We start from the raw sequence: 14227 nt of genomic DNA, 5'->3' as shown, positions 1-14227 counted from the left end.
GTAAGGATTTCCCTATGACATATCACATTATTCAGGTAGAATGGACGATATATTTAAACTTATACTTACTGGTGGGAAACTGGCAAAAGTGGGTGAAACAAGTAGAAACATCAGGAAACAGTCAGCAGGTCAGGCAGAATCTGTGGAGCAAGGAACAGAGTGAATGTTTCAGCTTAATGCCCTTCATCAGAGCTGGGAAAGAGAGAAAACTACAGTAAAACCCAAATACGCTACCTCTTCATGAACGACAAATAAAAGTGACTTGACATGTGAGGATTGGTAGATGTCAGATAAGTGAATTTGCCATGTCCTTGAATTCCAGATAATGGAGGTTTTACTGTATTTAGTTTAGAGATGCAGAAAAGTGGTCCGGAACATGATCAGGGAAAGGCGAAACATTGGGCAGGGTTCAGCACTATTTATTAATTCGGTGGATTGTAATATTGGCATCTGGGTAGAGTGGATGTGGAGAGGATGTTTCCTAGGTGGGGGAGTCTGGGACCAGAGGACACAGCCTCAGAATTCAAATACGCCCTTTGGGAACAGAGATGAGGAGGAATTTCTTTACCCTGAGGGGGGGTGAATCTGTGGAAATCTATGCTGTGGATGGCTATGGAAGCCATGTCATTGGTGAAATTTAAGACAGAGATGAACAGGTTCTTAATTAGGAGGGGAATCAAGGGCTCATCAAAGTGAAGGAGGAAAGTTTAGGGGAGATGTTTTTAATACAGAGTTATGGGTGCCTGGAATGCATTGCCAGGGGTGGTGGCAGAGGCTGGAACATTAGGGGCATTTAAGAGACTCTTAGACAGGCACATGGATGGAAGAAAAATAGAGGCAGGAACGGTTAGTTTTTTTTGGTAGGAATATATAGGTCGGCTCAAGATCAAAGGCCGAAGGGCCTGTAATGTTACAGGGAGGAGGAGATGAGCTTGAATAAGATAGTAAATCTGCCATGGTGGGGCAGACTCGATGGACTGAATGGCCCAATTTCATTTTGATGGGACACCCTTTCCTGGGAGATTTCTGATAGTGGGTTGTTAGCAGCGTTTATTTGAACTCAGAGAGCTGTATAATGTTTACCCCCACAGATGTCAGATTCATGAACGAGAGGAATCTGTTGATGGCCATTTAACACACATTGCACACATGGGATGTAAGGCTCAGTCACAGACGTTTAGCCACTCCAGCTTTGAAATCAGATGAATTGTTTATGAATCGTGCCGAATTCCACATATCAGCTTCTTTCCCAGACCATATCACGTCAAGGTTAGCAACATTAACAATTTCCAAAGTAAATTATATTCAGATGCAGGAAGGCACAACACTCTTTGAACAGGCAGCAATCTGAAAATCTAGGTTCAAAATTGGTTTCAATCAAAAGCACATATTATGGACTAGTGTTGACCATATAACCATTTACGGAGCGGAAACAGGCCATGTTGGCCTTTCGAGTCCGCACCGGTTCACTGATTTGTAAAAAGTTCACCAGGCTTTGGTGCTTTCCTCCAGAGACATTATATTTCTCTAACTAAATTTAAATTCCTGGGAGTCACTATTTTGCAGGACCTTTACTAGACCCAACACACAAATGTCATCATGAAGAAAACACGTCAGCACCTCTACTTCCTCACGCGTTTGACACCAGGAACTGGCAAATTTCAAAGGGTGCTGACCGGCTGCATAATGGCACCAACACCCCTGAGTGTAAAGTCCTGCAAAAGGTAGTGGACCCAGGACATCACAGGCAAAACCCTCCCCACCATTGAGAACATCTACAGGGAACACTGATGTTGGAGAGCAGAGGCGATCATCAAGGATCCACACCACTCAGCACACGCTCTGTTCTCGCTGCTGCCATCAGGAAAGAGGGATCGATGCCACAAGACTCGCACCAGCAGGTTCAAGAACAGCTGCTCCCCCTCCACCATTAGACTCCTCAATGACAAACTCAATCAGGGTCTCATTTAAGGACTCAGACTTTGCACTTTATTGATTACTGAATATTAATTTTTTGCATTGAATAGTCAGTTTATCTGCACTTTCTTCTTGTTTACATTTCTTTCTTTTGAGTACATATATTTTCTTGAGTACATTTTTTTGCACTACTTAGAAGAAAATCTGCCTGGTCTGTAGGAAAAAGAATGTCACAAGATATAGAAGCAGAAGTAGGTCAATCGGCCCATCGAGTCTGTTCCACCATTCTATCATGAGCTGATCCATCTTCCCACTCAGCCCCACTTCCCAGGTTTATCCCTGTAACCCTTAATGCCCTGACTAATCGAATCTCTGCCTTAAATACACCCAACGACCTCGATTCCACAGCCACCTGTGGCAACGTTCCACAGACTCATGACCCTTTGACTAAAGAAATTTCTCTGCATTTCAGTTTTAAATTGACACCATTTTATCCTGAAGTTGTGGCCTCTTGTCCTAGACTCCCCTCCCATAGGAAGCATCCTTGCCACATCTACTCTGTCCAGGCCTTTCAGCATTCGAAAGGCCTTTATGAGGTCCCCTCATCCTTCTTTACTCCAACAAGTACAATCCAAGAGCTGAGTGAAACATGAAAGTGTGCAAACATTGTTATAAAAACACACTGAAATGCCGAAGGAATTCAGTCTGCCTTTCAGCGTCTGTAGGAGACAAAGCTATATTGCCAGCATTTCGGGCTGAGCTCAGAGATGACAATCATTCTTCATATGCTAACCCTTTCATTCCTGGTATCATTCTAGTAAATCTTCTCGAAACCCTCTCCAAAGCCAGCACATCTTTTCTCAAATAAGGTGCCCAAAACTGTACACGTGAGGTCTCTCCAGTGCTTTATCAAGTCTCAACATTACATCCCTGCTCTTGAATGCTATCCCTCTAGAAATGAATGGCAACTTTGCATTTGCCTTCTTCACCACCGACTCAACCTCTCAGGGTTGGAGGAGATGTCATGTATGTGCTCTGACAGTACATCTAAACTTTGAACTTTTTACGTTGAAGAGAATGTTGAACCACACTGGGCCTAAAAGCATTTTCTCGCCAATGAAGTGCAGCTGAAACACATTTGCTGCTGTAAGAAGCAAGGCAGCCAAACTGTGCACAGGAAGATCCCACAAGCAGTGACATGTTTGTGGCCAGATAACACTGGAGAACAAACATTTTTCTTCCTGGACACTTTTGGATGTATTTTATGGATTTTGGGCCATTGCTCATGAAATCACCTTAAAAGTTTCCTATTGCATACCATTTTAAAAAAAATATAATCTACTTTTGTGATTTCTTGTCATATTTTATGCCTACTAGTATATTACCCACAAAGCAAGCTGTTTTGGTCAGATCAAGCATGCCTGGGCATGTACTCAATCCAGGTGCTATGTAAGACGAAGAAGACAGGCTATAAGAGCAGGTCACATATACAGAAGATGCGCATTACATTGACATAGATTGAACGTACATTGATGCACATGTTCTTCAGGCAATAGCACAGTGAATGTACTTAACAATAGCATTTATTGTCTTCAGGAAGATTTAATACAGCAAAAATGTCTGGTCAATGTCACAACAGCTGTGATCCATTCTGCTACATTTGTGGTGAGTATACGCTTCAGGCTCAAAGACACATGACTGCACTTATTAAGAAAGCCCATAATCTCTACTTCAGTTGTAAAATTGGTGACCAAGACAAATCCTGGGCTCCTCACATTTGCAGTCAACCTGAGAGCTTCATTATGCGATTAAACATGCTAAATTCAATAAAAAGTTAATTTAATGTTGCTCCAACTTCCTAATACAGCAAATCTGAAATTATCATGTGTTCAGCATGAAATTGTCTATCGTGATCCCCAATATTTTTTTCAAGAAAGAAACCTTTTGAAAAAAAAAATTGTCGAGTGTAATCAGTTTTATTCTGCAGTTGGTACAACTGCAAATACTGGCCAGATAGCTGAGAAGAACTCTCTTGTTCACTTTCCAAATAGTGCCACAGGGATTTTTTTCATCTACAGGAGCAGGCTGTCAGGATTTCATGTTGATCCCCATTGAAAACTGGGACCTCTAACAGCCTTCTTTCATCATTGCCCTGCAACTGGTCTGCATTTTGTGTTTAAGTTACTTAAATTCTGTAATGCAGAATATAGAACCAGTGAGACAGTTGTTTTGGCTTTTTGCAAGAACGGATTAGTTCCAAAGTAGTCAGACCATAATTGGGTGATTGAATTCAAATTCTGGTCATCACACCAGGAAGGAGTGAGGTCTCAGAGAAAGTGCCAAAAAAGAACTGCTGCAGTTCCAGGGAAGAGGGATTTCAGGGGGTTCGACTGGAGGAACTGAGGTTGTCCTTGTAGTAAAGCTGAGAGGAGTTTTGCCAGAGGTGTACTGGTTAATCACATGAGCTCAGGTCATGAGTGGACAGTTCAAGAGGTAAGTCGGAGAATGAGGGGAAAAGAACATTTGCACAGGGAGCGGTGGAACTCATTGCCTGCTCTGATCTAAGGTGTGTAAAGGGAACTGGATGGGGACATATCAGACACTGGAATCTGGAGCAACAAACAATCTGCTGGGGAATTCAGTGGGACAAGCAGCATCAATGGGAGATAAAGAATGGCCATCACTTCAGCTTGGAACTCATCAACAAGTGGGCGCTTGAGGTTAAATGATTTGCAGAGTTAATGGGAAGAAGTTGTTCAACACAACACTGACACAAACCTGATGAGCCTCCTGTGCTGCACAGATATTAAAGATAGACCTGGGGGATAACGTACTATTAAATCCATGGGCAACTGCCAAAATGTTTGGCCTGGAAGTCAGCCTGAAGAAAACTGAGGTCCTCCATCAGCCAGCTCCCCACCATGACTACCAGCCCCCCCACATCTCCATCGGGCACACAAAACTCAAAACGGTCAACCAGTTTACCTATCTCGGCTGCACCATTTCATCAGATGCAAGGATCGACAATGAGATAGACAACAGACTCGCCAAGGCAAATAGCGCCTTTGGAAGACTACACAAAAGAGTCTGGAAAAACAACCAACTGAAAAACCTCACAAAGATAAGCGTATACAGAGCCGTTGTCATACCCACACTCCTGTTCGGCTCCGAATCATGGGTCCTCTACCGGCACCACCTACGGCTCCTAGAACGCTTCCACCAGCGTTGTCTCCGCTCCATCCTCAACATCCATTGGAGCGCTCACACCCCTAACGTCGAGGTACTCGAGATGGCAGAGGTCGACAGCATCGAGTCCACGCTGCTGAAGATCCAGCTGCGCTGGATGGGTCACGTCTCCAGAATGGAGGACCATCGCCTTCCCAAGATCGTATTATATGGCGAGCTCTCCACTGGCCACCGTGACAGAGGTGCACCAAAGAAAAGGTACAAGGACTGCCTAAAGAAATCTCTTGGTGCCTGCCACATTGACCACCGCCAGTGGGCTGATAACGCCTCAAACCGTGCATCTTGGCGCCTCACAGTTTGGCGGGCAGCAGCCTCCTTTGAAGAAGACCGCAGAGCCCACCTCACTGACAAAAGGCAAAGGAGGAAAAACCCAACACCCAACCCCAACCAACCAATTTTCCCTTGCAACCGCTGCAATCGTGTCTGCCTGTCCCGCATCGGACTGGTCAGCCACAAACGAGCCTGCAGCTGACGTGGACTTTTTACCCCCTCCATAAATCTTCGTCCGCGAAGCCAAGCCAAAGAAGAAATCCATGGGATGGTCTAAGGAGCATATCTGAGAGAGGCATTTGCTGACAATCCTGGGTAATACTGAGTCTAATGCAGTACACAAATGTGCTGGAGAAACTCAGCAGGTCACGATGTTGTGAGGTTAATGCACGTGCCCGTGCTGAACATGATGTCCGTACCAAATGGAAACTGCTGTGTAAAAGTTATTGCCATAAAAATTTTGATGGTGAACACTGAGAATGCCAAATGATTCCAGGATAAGGAATGTCTATGGTCCATTAAATATAATTTGTTTAAGATAGAATGAGTTTGCATTTTTGTGATTCTCCATTTCATCCTTTGGATACCCAGTCAGCCCACGTTTGACAGTTTGGTCTGCAAACATGCACACTCATATACAAGTAAATATAATTAACAATCATTTATTTTAATTGACTGTATTGCAGAATGGGGAATGATATTGGCCAGGAAATTAGTGAGTTCTACTCTTGCTGGGAAGTTGTTTGGGCAACAAACAATGTGCTTGCAGGAAATCAGTGGGAGAAAAAGAATTGTTGACCTTTCTAGCTGGAACCCTTCGTCAAGAGTTCAGAGGAGAGTTAGCCAGATAATTCAAGGTTCTTTTAATTTAAAAAAATGTAATACGCACAACCTACATCAACCTTTGCCTGTTGTAAGGCAAAGAGTCTCCATGAGAATTGTCCAGCGCCATGAGAATGTCCCTACAGCGACACTGAATGTCTGTGGATTTGCAGCCACACAGATTCCTGTTCAATCCATCAGCAAACCAAGCTCCAGATCAAAACCTCCAACACGATGTGGAAGCCTTCAGCGCCTGAGGCCCTTCGGGAGCCCTTCTTGCCCTCAGCACCCTCTCAAATCCTGGCTCTGATACTTGGCTCCCAGCTGCCCATAGCAGGTGTGGGTCCTTCAGCAACTGAGCCATTCGCTAGTCTGCTGCTGTGGTCATCATCATGTAGGGTCCTTTCCTATGCTTCTCCTTTTCAATGGGGTTGTTCCTGTTTCCAGTGCCCTACGCTGTTCAGCTGCTCCCCCACTGTCTGTGATCCCCACCCCAGTCCACTGCCCAACACAGGTTGGGCACAGACCTCTATGTTTGGAGGATGTTAAAAAACCACCTTCAGCACCTTTAACAGGCTGTATAAAGCCTGTACAGAGATGTTGGCATCACAAGCAGTAGGATCCTGTGGAGCAGTGCTGTGTCTCCTCTCCCCACTGTCCCGGGTCCACACTAGTGGTAGCGCTGTGTTACAGAACCTCTGGCAGTGTCGCCACTTTCAGATGACATGATGAAGACTAGGTGAAGGGGTTCTAGTAGGGGACTGGTGCCCTTCAATCCTCTGTACATCCCTCTCACCCTATCCGTATTACACTCTCAGACTTGCGAAGCATTCCAACCATAACGTTAACATATCTTTCTCTCCAACTGATGCTTCTTGACCCACTGAGTTCCTCTAGCAGATTGTTTTTTTACTTCACATTTCAGTATTTCACTGTCTCTTGGGTGTCTCTAGTTGTATGGGCATCCTGTTTATGTCCACAGGAAGAGACAGTCTCCTAAAGCAACATATAAACATGTGTTATTTTGGTAGAAAAACTGCTATTTGAAGTCACACTGAGCTTTCTTCATGTCATATGAGCACAAATCATCGCTGACATAAATTTACACACACGTCTCAGGATTAGGTTGGAAATGTACTGGCAAAAGTCTCAGGCTCTAAGGGATTGAATTTTTGAGTTACATCCAATTCAAGACTAAAACCAAACCTGCAAGAAAAGCTGGAAAATCAATATATATTTTTTTCTCCAGCAGTGCACCCTGCAGAATTTGCATTTTTTAAAATCAATTTGCTTTTGGACATGACACGTAGATTAGCAAATGCTTATATCGGCTCCTGAGCCATCCCGATGGTATGTGGGAGACACTGGTCAGTGGAGCGATAGGGGCAGTAAGGACAAAAAACAAACAGTGCCCTGAAATTCACAGAAGAGAATGAAACCTTTGTCAAAGAAATTAAGATGAAGTCCACATTAGTCTGTAAGGTTTATAATCACTGACTTCGTGTTAGCTTTGCTTCTGAGACTGAAATCTGGTGGTCTTTTTTTTTTAAACAACAGAAAATTCACAACTTTTCCCTGGACAGAATGAAAAGTAAAGACCAAACAACTCAAGTCCTACAGTGGCCCATGAAAAACACATGTCTGGAATTAGCGAGGTGGGGGGTGAGGGGAAATAAGACCTCCACAATCACAGAATTGAATTTTGTATTTTATTTTCATGTTGCGGGAGGCCAGCATCCATTGCTGCTCCCTTGTTTTCTCCAGGAGGGTGGTGGGAGGCCAACCTTTCGAACCAAAGCATTCCCTCGGGTGAAGGCATGGCCCCAGTGCTGTCAGGGAGAGAGGTCCAGATCCATACTCTGCGACGCTGACACACGGGATGGTGTAGGACCTGGAATGGAATGTGTGGATGATGACATCATGATACATTCCTGCCCTCTCCTTGGAACACCGAAGGGTATAACTGCTGCATGTCCTGCAGTTGGCACACACCATAGCCACTACCTCCATTGTTGGAGAGCACAAATGTTCAAGGGGGTTGGTTAAGTAGGCTGCTTTAGAACCTAAAAAACTGCTGCACAGACCAGCCCCTTCAGCTCATGATGTGTCAACCTATGTAAGCATGCTCCGCATCAATCTCATCTTTTCTGACATCAACGTTCAAATTTCAGGTTTATTGTCAGACATCACATACTACCCTGAAATTCTTTTTCCTGCAGAGCAGGAAGAATTTCTACTTGTCGCCAGATCCAGCTCCAACAGTCATCAAGTTTGCAGATGACACAACAGTAGTAGTTGCACGACAGAGAAGAGGTGGAAAATCTCATGATATGGTGCGAGAATAACAACCTGAATTTCAACGTGGACAAGAGAAGATGATCACGGACTTCAGGAGGACCAGGACAACCACTCAGTAGTGGAGAGAGGAGATAGCACCAATTTCCTTGGAGACCACTAAATAAGTGACCTATCGTGGACACACATCTCCTCACTTGTCAGGAAGGCACAACAGCGACTGCACTTCCGAGAAGACAGAAGTGGGCAAAGCTACTGGCCACCATCATGTAACCCTTCTACAGGAGCTCTATCGAGATCGTTTCTGGCTGGCTGCTTCACAGTGTGGTATGGTTGAAGCACAGAATTGGATCAGAGGTTAAATCCATAGTACCATAAATTCAAGTTTATTATGAATACAATTGTAAAAGTACAACTGGACGAAACAATGTTCTTTGGTCCTCGGTGCAATACTGGTGAGCTTTTATATCGTACCAGCTTTTCATCCCACTTATAAAGTATATGTTCCGGTACCTTCTCCCCTATTTTATCTAGCTCTATCTTAGACCAATCTGGTTTTTCCCTTGTCTGATAAAAATCTGATAAAAGTGAACCGGTGTGGACTCGAAAAGCCAACATGGCCTGTTTCCGCTCCGTAAATGGTTATATGGTTATGGTTAATACCTTAATTGTGGTGCTCGATAATAATTTTTAAAGTTTGGTAACTGCAAACCACCTTGTTTGTACCTCTCTGTTAATTTATCTATGCTATCTTCGGTTTCCCCCTTTTCCATAAAAAATTCCTTATTATTCTCTTCAGTTCATTAAAGAATTTCTCTGTTAAGGGAATTGGTAACGATTGAAATAAGTATTGTATCCTTGGGAAGACATTAATTTTAATGCAATTTACTCTCCCTATCAATATTAGCAGTAATTCTTTCCAATGTTCTAAGTCTTCCTGCAATTTATTAGTGGCTGATCATTTAATTTGTACAAGTGGCTTAAATTATTATCTAACCTAATACTTAGGTATCGGATTGCTTGTGTTTGCCATTTAAATGGTGATTCTTTTTAAAATTCTGCAAAATCCGCATTACTCATTGGCATCACTTCACTTTTATTTGCGTTGATCTTGTATCCCGATATTTCTCCATACTCCTTCAATTTCTTATGTAGTTCTTTTATTGATATTTCTGGTTCTGTTAAGTATACTATGATGTCATCTGCAAATAAACTGATTTTATACTCCTCCTTTATTTTTATCCCTTTTATTTTATTTTCTGTTCTTATCAGTTCTGCCAATGGTTCTATTGCTAAAGCGAACAGTAAGGGAGATAGTGGACATCCCTGCCTAGTTGACCTACTTAATTTAAATTGGTTCAATACATATCCATTTACTGTTACCTTCGCCAATGGTCCATTATATAATGCTTTAATCCAATTAATATATTTTTCTGGTAGATTGAACCTCTGTAATACGTGAATAAATAATTCCATTCTACCCTGTCAAAGGCTTTTTTTGAGTCTAAAGCAACAGCCACTGTTGGCATCTTAGTTCCTTGAACTGCATGAATTAAATTAATAAATTTACAGACATTATCCGCTGTTCGTCTTTTCTTAATAAATCCAGTTTGATCTTGTTTTACTATTTTTGGTACACAGTCGGCCAATCTGTTTGCTAATAATTTTGCTATTATTTTATAATCTGAATTAAGTAGAAATATTGGTCTATATGATGCTGGTGTTAGTTGATCCTTCCCCATCTTTGGTATTACTGTAATTATTGCTGTCTTACATGAATCTGGCAAGTTTTGTGTTTCTTCTATCTGGTTCATTACTTCCAGGAGAGGAGGAATTAATAATTCTTTAAATGTTTTATAGAATTCTATTGGGAATCCAATCTCTCCAGGCATTTTATTGTTCGGCAGCTTTTTTAATATATCCTGTACTTCCTCTATTTCAAATGGTTTTATCAGTTTGTTTTGTTCCTCTTCTTGCAATTTCAGCAGTTTAATTTTAGCTAAAAAAAACTCTTCTGTTTTATCATCTTTCCCCTCGTTCTCAGTTTGATGTAATTGTTCATAAAATTCCTTAAAGTTCTCATTAATCTCCATTGGGTTATATGTAATTTATTTGTCCTTTTTCCTTGATGCCAATACAGTTCTTTTAGCTTGTTCTGTTTTAAGTTGCCAGGCTAATATTTTGTGCGTTTTTTCTCCTAGTTCATAATACTTTTGCTTTATTTTCATTATGTTCTTCTCCACCTTATACGTTTGTAATGTTTCGTATTTTATTTTTTTTGTCTACCATTTCTCTTCTTTTTGTTATATTGTCCCTTTTTGCTAGTTCCTTTTCTGTACTTACTATCTCCCTTTCCAACTGCTCTATTTCCCAATTGTAGTCCTTTTCCATCTTAGTTACATAACTTATTATCTGCCCTCTAATGAAGCCTTTCATTGCATCCCATAATATAAATTTGTCTTTCACTGATTCTGTATTTATTTCAAAGTACATTTTAATTTGGTGTTCAATAAATTCTCTAAATTCCTGCCTTTTAAGTAGCATAGAGTTTAACCTCCATCTATATGTTCTTGGTGGGATGTCCTCCAGTTCTATTGTTAATAACAGGGGTGAATGATCAGATAGCAATCTAGTTTTATATTAAGTTTTCCTAACTCTCCCTTGAATATGGGCCGACAACAAAAACATATCTATCCTTGAGTATGTTTTATGCCTACTCAAATAATATGAGTATTCCTTCTCCCTTGGGTGCTGCCTTCCTCCATTTATTCATAAGTTTCATTTCTTGCATTGATTTAACCATAAATTTGGCCACTTTATTCTTTTTGCTAGTCTTTTGTCCAGTTTTATCCAACATTGGATCCAAATTAAGGTTAAAATCCCCTCCTATCAATCTTCAAAAAAATATCTTGCACAAACTTTTGATCCTCTTCATTAGGTGCATATATATTGAGCAAATTCCAAAATTCTGAATATATCTGACACTTTATCATTACATACCTCCCTGCTGGATCTATTATTTCCTCCTCTATTTTGATTGGTACATTTTTATTAATTAATATAGCTACACCTCTAGCTTTTGAATTATATGATGGGTCCGCTACGTGCCCTATCCAGTCTCTCTTTAATTTATTATGTTCCACTTCAGTTAGATGCATTTCCTGCACAAATGCTATGTCTATTTTTTTTTCCAGGAAATTTAATAGCCTTTTTTGTTTAATTTGGTTATGTATTCCATTAATATTTATAGTCATATAGTTCAACATGGCCATCGCTTATCCTGTTTACACCTCATTTCCGCTTCCTCACCACCACCATCCCCCTTTTCCCCATTTTCATCTCTCGGTTTTCCCTTTTTGAACTCAATGTATGACAACACATTTAAAACATAAAATACTTTAACAACTCCCACATCTAATATTCCCTTAACCCTAAATGTCCCCCCCTCTCTGAGTTGCCCCTTATCCCTTGCTGGGCAACCACAACTCCCCTCTCCATTTGGATTGCGAACCCGCTCACAAGCGTCAACTGATTTCGCAGTGACGGCTATTCTCTCCCACCCAACCCTCCCAGAAAAGACATTTTTTACACATATAACAAAGTTCACCCTCTTTTTTTCCCCCCTTACTTCCTTTCTTCCCTTCTCTTTCCCTTCTTTAGATATTACATATAATTATTTTTACATCTTTATCTATATTTTATCGCCGTTCTTCATTCTTGTTACATCTCTTCATCTGTCCTGAAGGCATTCTGCAAATTCTCGTGCTTCCTCCAGATCTGAGAACAGTCTGTTTTGCTCCCCAGGGATAAATATTTTAAACACAGCTGGATGTCTTAACATAAATTTATAACCTTTTTTCCATAGGATCGATTTTGCTGTATTAAACTCCTTCTTCTTCTTTAAGAGTTCAAAACTTATGTCTGGTAAAAAAAATATTTTTTGACTCTTGTATTCCAAAGGTTTATTGTCTTCTCTAATTTTATTCCTTGCCCATTCCAGTATATTTTCTCTTGTTGTATATCTCAAAAATTTTACTAAAACGGATCTTGGTTTTTGCTGTGTCTGTGGTTTCGGAGCTAGTGTTCTGTGTACCCTTTCTATTTCCATTCCTTCCTGCATTTCTGTCAATCCCAGGACCTTTGGGATCCATTCTTTTATAAATTCCTTCATATCTGTGCCTTCTTCATCTTCCTTTTGGCCCACTATTTTTATGTTGTTTCGCCTACTATCATTTTCCAACATATCAATTTTCTGAGCTAACAACTCTTGTGTTTCTTTAACTTTTTTATCACTTTCTTCCAATTTTCTTCTTAAGTCGTTCACTTCCATTTCTCCAGCCGTTTCTCCTTCTTCCACTTTTTCTAATCTTTTCCTTATTTCTGTCATGACCAACTCTATTCTACTCACTTTATCTTCTGTACTTTTCATTTCCCTAAATTCTAATGTCAACCATTCTTTTAATGCTCTCATTTGTTCTTGAAAAAACTTTATCTATATTCTATTCATATGTTTTAACCTTCTATTTCTCTGTGCAGATCTTGGTCTTCTTCTTCCTCTTCTTCTGTGTCTGTACCTGTGTTTGTGTCTTCTTCTTCTCTTCCTTGTATCTGTGTCTCTTCTGACTTTCCTGATGAGTTGCTTGTCTCACTTTGCTGTGCTTCTTCTTGCTTGGCTTCTTGCTGTTGGTCCTCTTCTTCTGGGCTACTCATCTGTTAGGCCTCTTACTGCTGCTCTTCTTTCCTTTCACTCCCTTTCCTGTCGCTTTCTTCTTCTTCTTCCAGCTGAGAGCCCTGGAGTCGGGCATCCCTCAGCTGGTCACGTAGTGTTTGCCTGCTCCTCGGTTGAGCCCCCCTCCCATCGGTTTTTTCCTTCGTAAGCGCGCTGCGCACTTTTGTTTGACTCAGAGAGCCATTTTTGCAGTCCAGTGGTCGGGGGGGGGTTGCGACTCTGCGGGGTTGTCACTAACCTCGGAGAACAGGCTCTGTTCTCCAAGACGGCTCCCTGTTTCTTCATGCAGGTAAGACCTTCTCTTTTCTCTTCCAGCGTCTTTTCTTCTTTTTTTCCCACTGTTTTTTACTTTTTCCTTCTTGGGTGCCATTTTCTTTCTTTTCTCTACAACTTTATCTTTTATTTGTTATGTTTTGTATTTCTTGAACTTTGTATTTTCTTCACTTTATTTCTTCTTTTCTGGAGAGAGCTGGTATTCCCCAACTGGCCACTACTCCATCATGTGACTCCAAGCCCTTTGCTGTTATTGAGTGTCATTATGACACGGGACTAGTGTGAGTGGATTTCATGGTTAATGATAGGATCCTTAGCAGTGTAGAATAACAGAGGGAACTTGGAGTCCAAATCCAGGTGTCCGAGCAGATTGATAGGGTAGTTAAGAAGGAATATGGGGTGCAGGCCTTCATTAGTTAGGATAAAACGCTAGAGAAAGCAGGTCAAACAGTGCACTTTATTAGCAAAGATAGATACATGACCAACATTTCAGGCATGAGCCCTTCATCAAGGTATATAACCTTGATGTAAGTATTTTTCTACATAAAGTACACTGTCTGACCTGCTGAGATTCTCAAGCATTGTGTTTTTACTTTATTCACAGTGTGGACAGATTTTTGTTTTACTGCCTTCGTCAGTTAGGGATTGGGTTCAAGATCCATGAGGTAATGTTGC

At 41.3% G+C, this 14227-nt stretch overlaps 1 protein-coding gene across 14 annotated transcripts in view; it reads right to left on the bottom strand.

The window, feature by feature from the left end:
- The window catches only part of rasgrp4 (RAS guanyl releasing protein 4), a 296739-nt gene that overhangs the window by 184316 nt on the left and 98196 nt on the right, over positions 1–14227 (bottom strand). For all 14 annotated transcript variants that reach the window (XM_069907490.1, XM_069907499.1, XM_069907503.1 and 11 more), the window contains one exon: positions 70–140. The gene's annotated coding sequence lies outside the window, so the exon portion shown is untranslated. The remainder of the gene's footprint in view (positions 1–69; positions 141–14227) is intronic.

Source organism: Narcine bancroftii, chromosome 13 (genome assembly GCF_036971445.1).
Source record: "Narcine bancroftii isolate sNarBan1 chromosome 13, sNarBan1.hap1, whole genome shotgun sequence".
In the NCBI taxonomy this organism is placed as follows: Eukaryota; Metazoa; Chordata; class Chondrichthyes; order Torpediniformes; family Narcinidae; genus Narcine; species Narcine bancroftii.
This window is presented reverse-complemented; position numbering and strand designations above follow the sequence as displayed.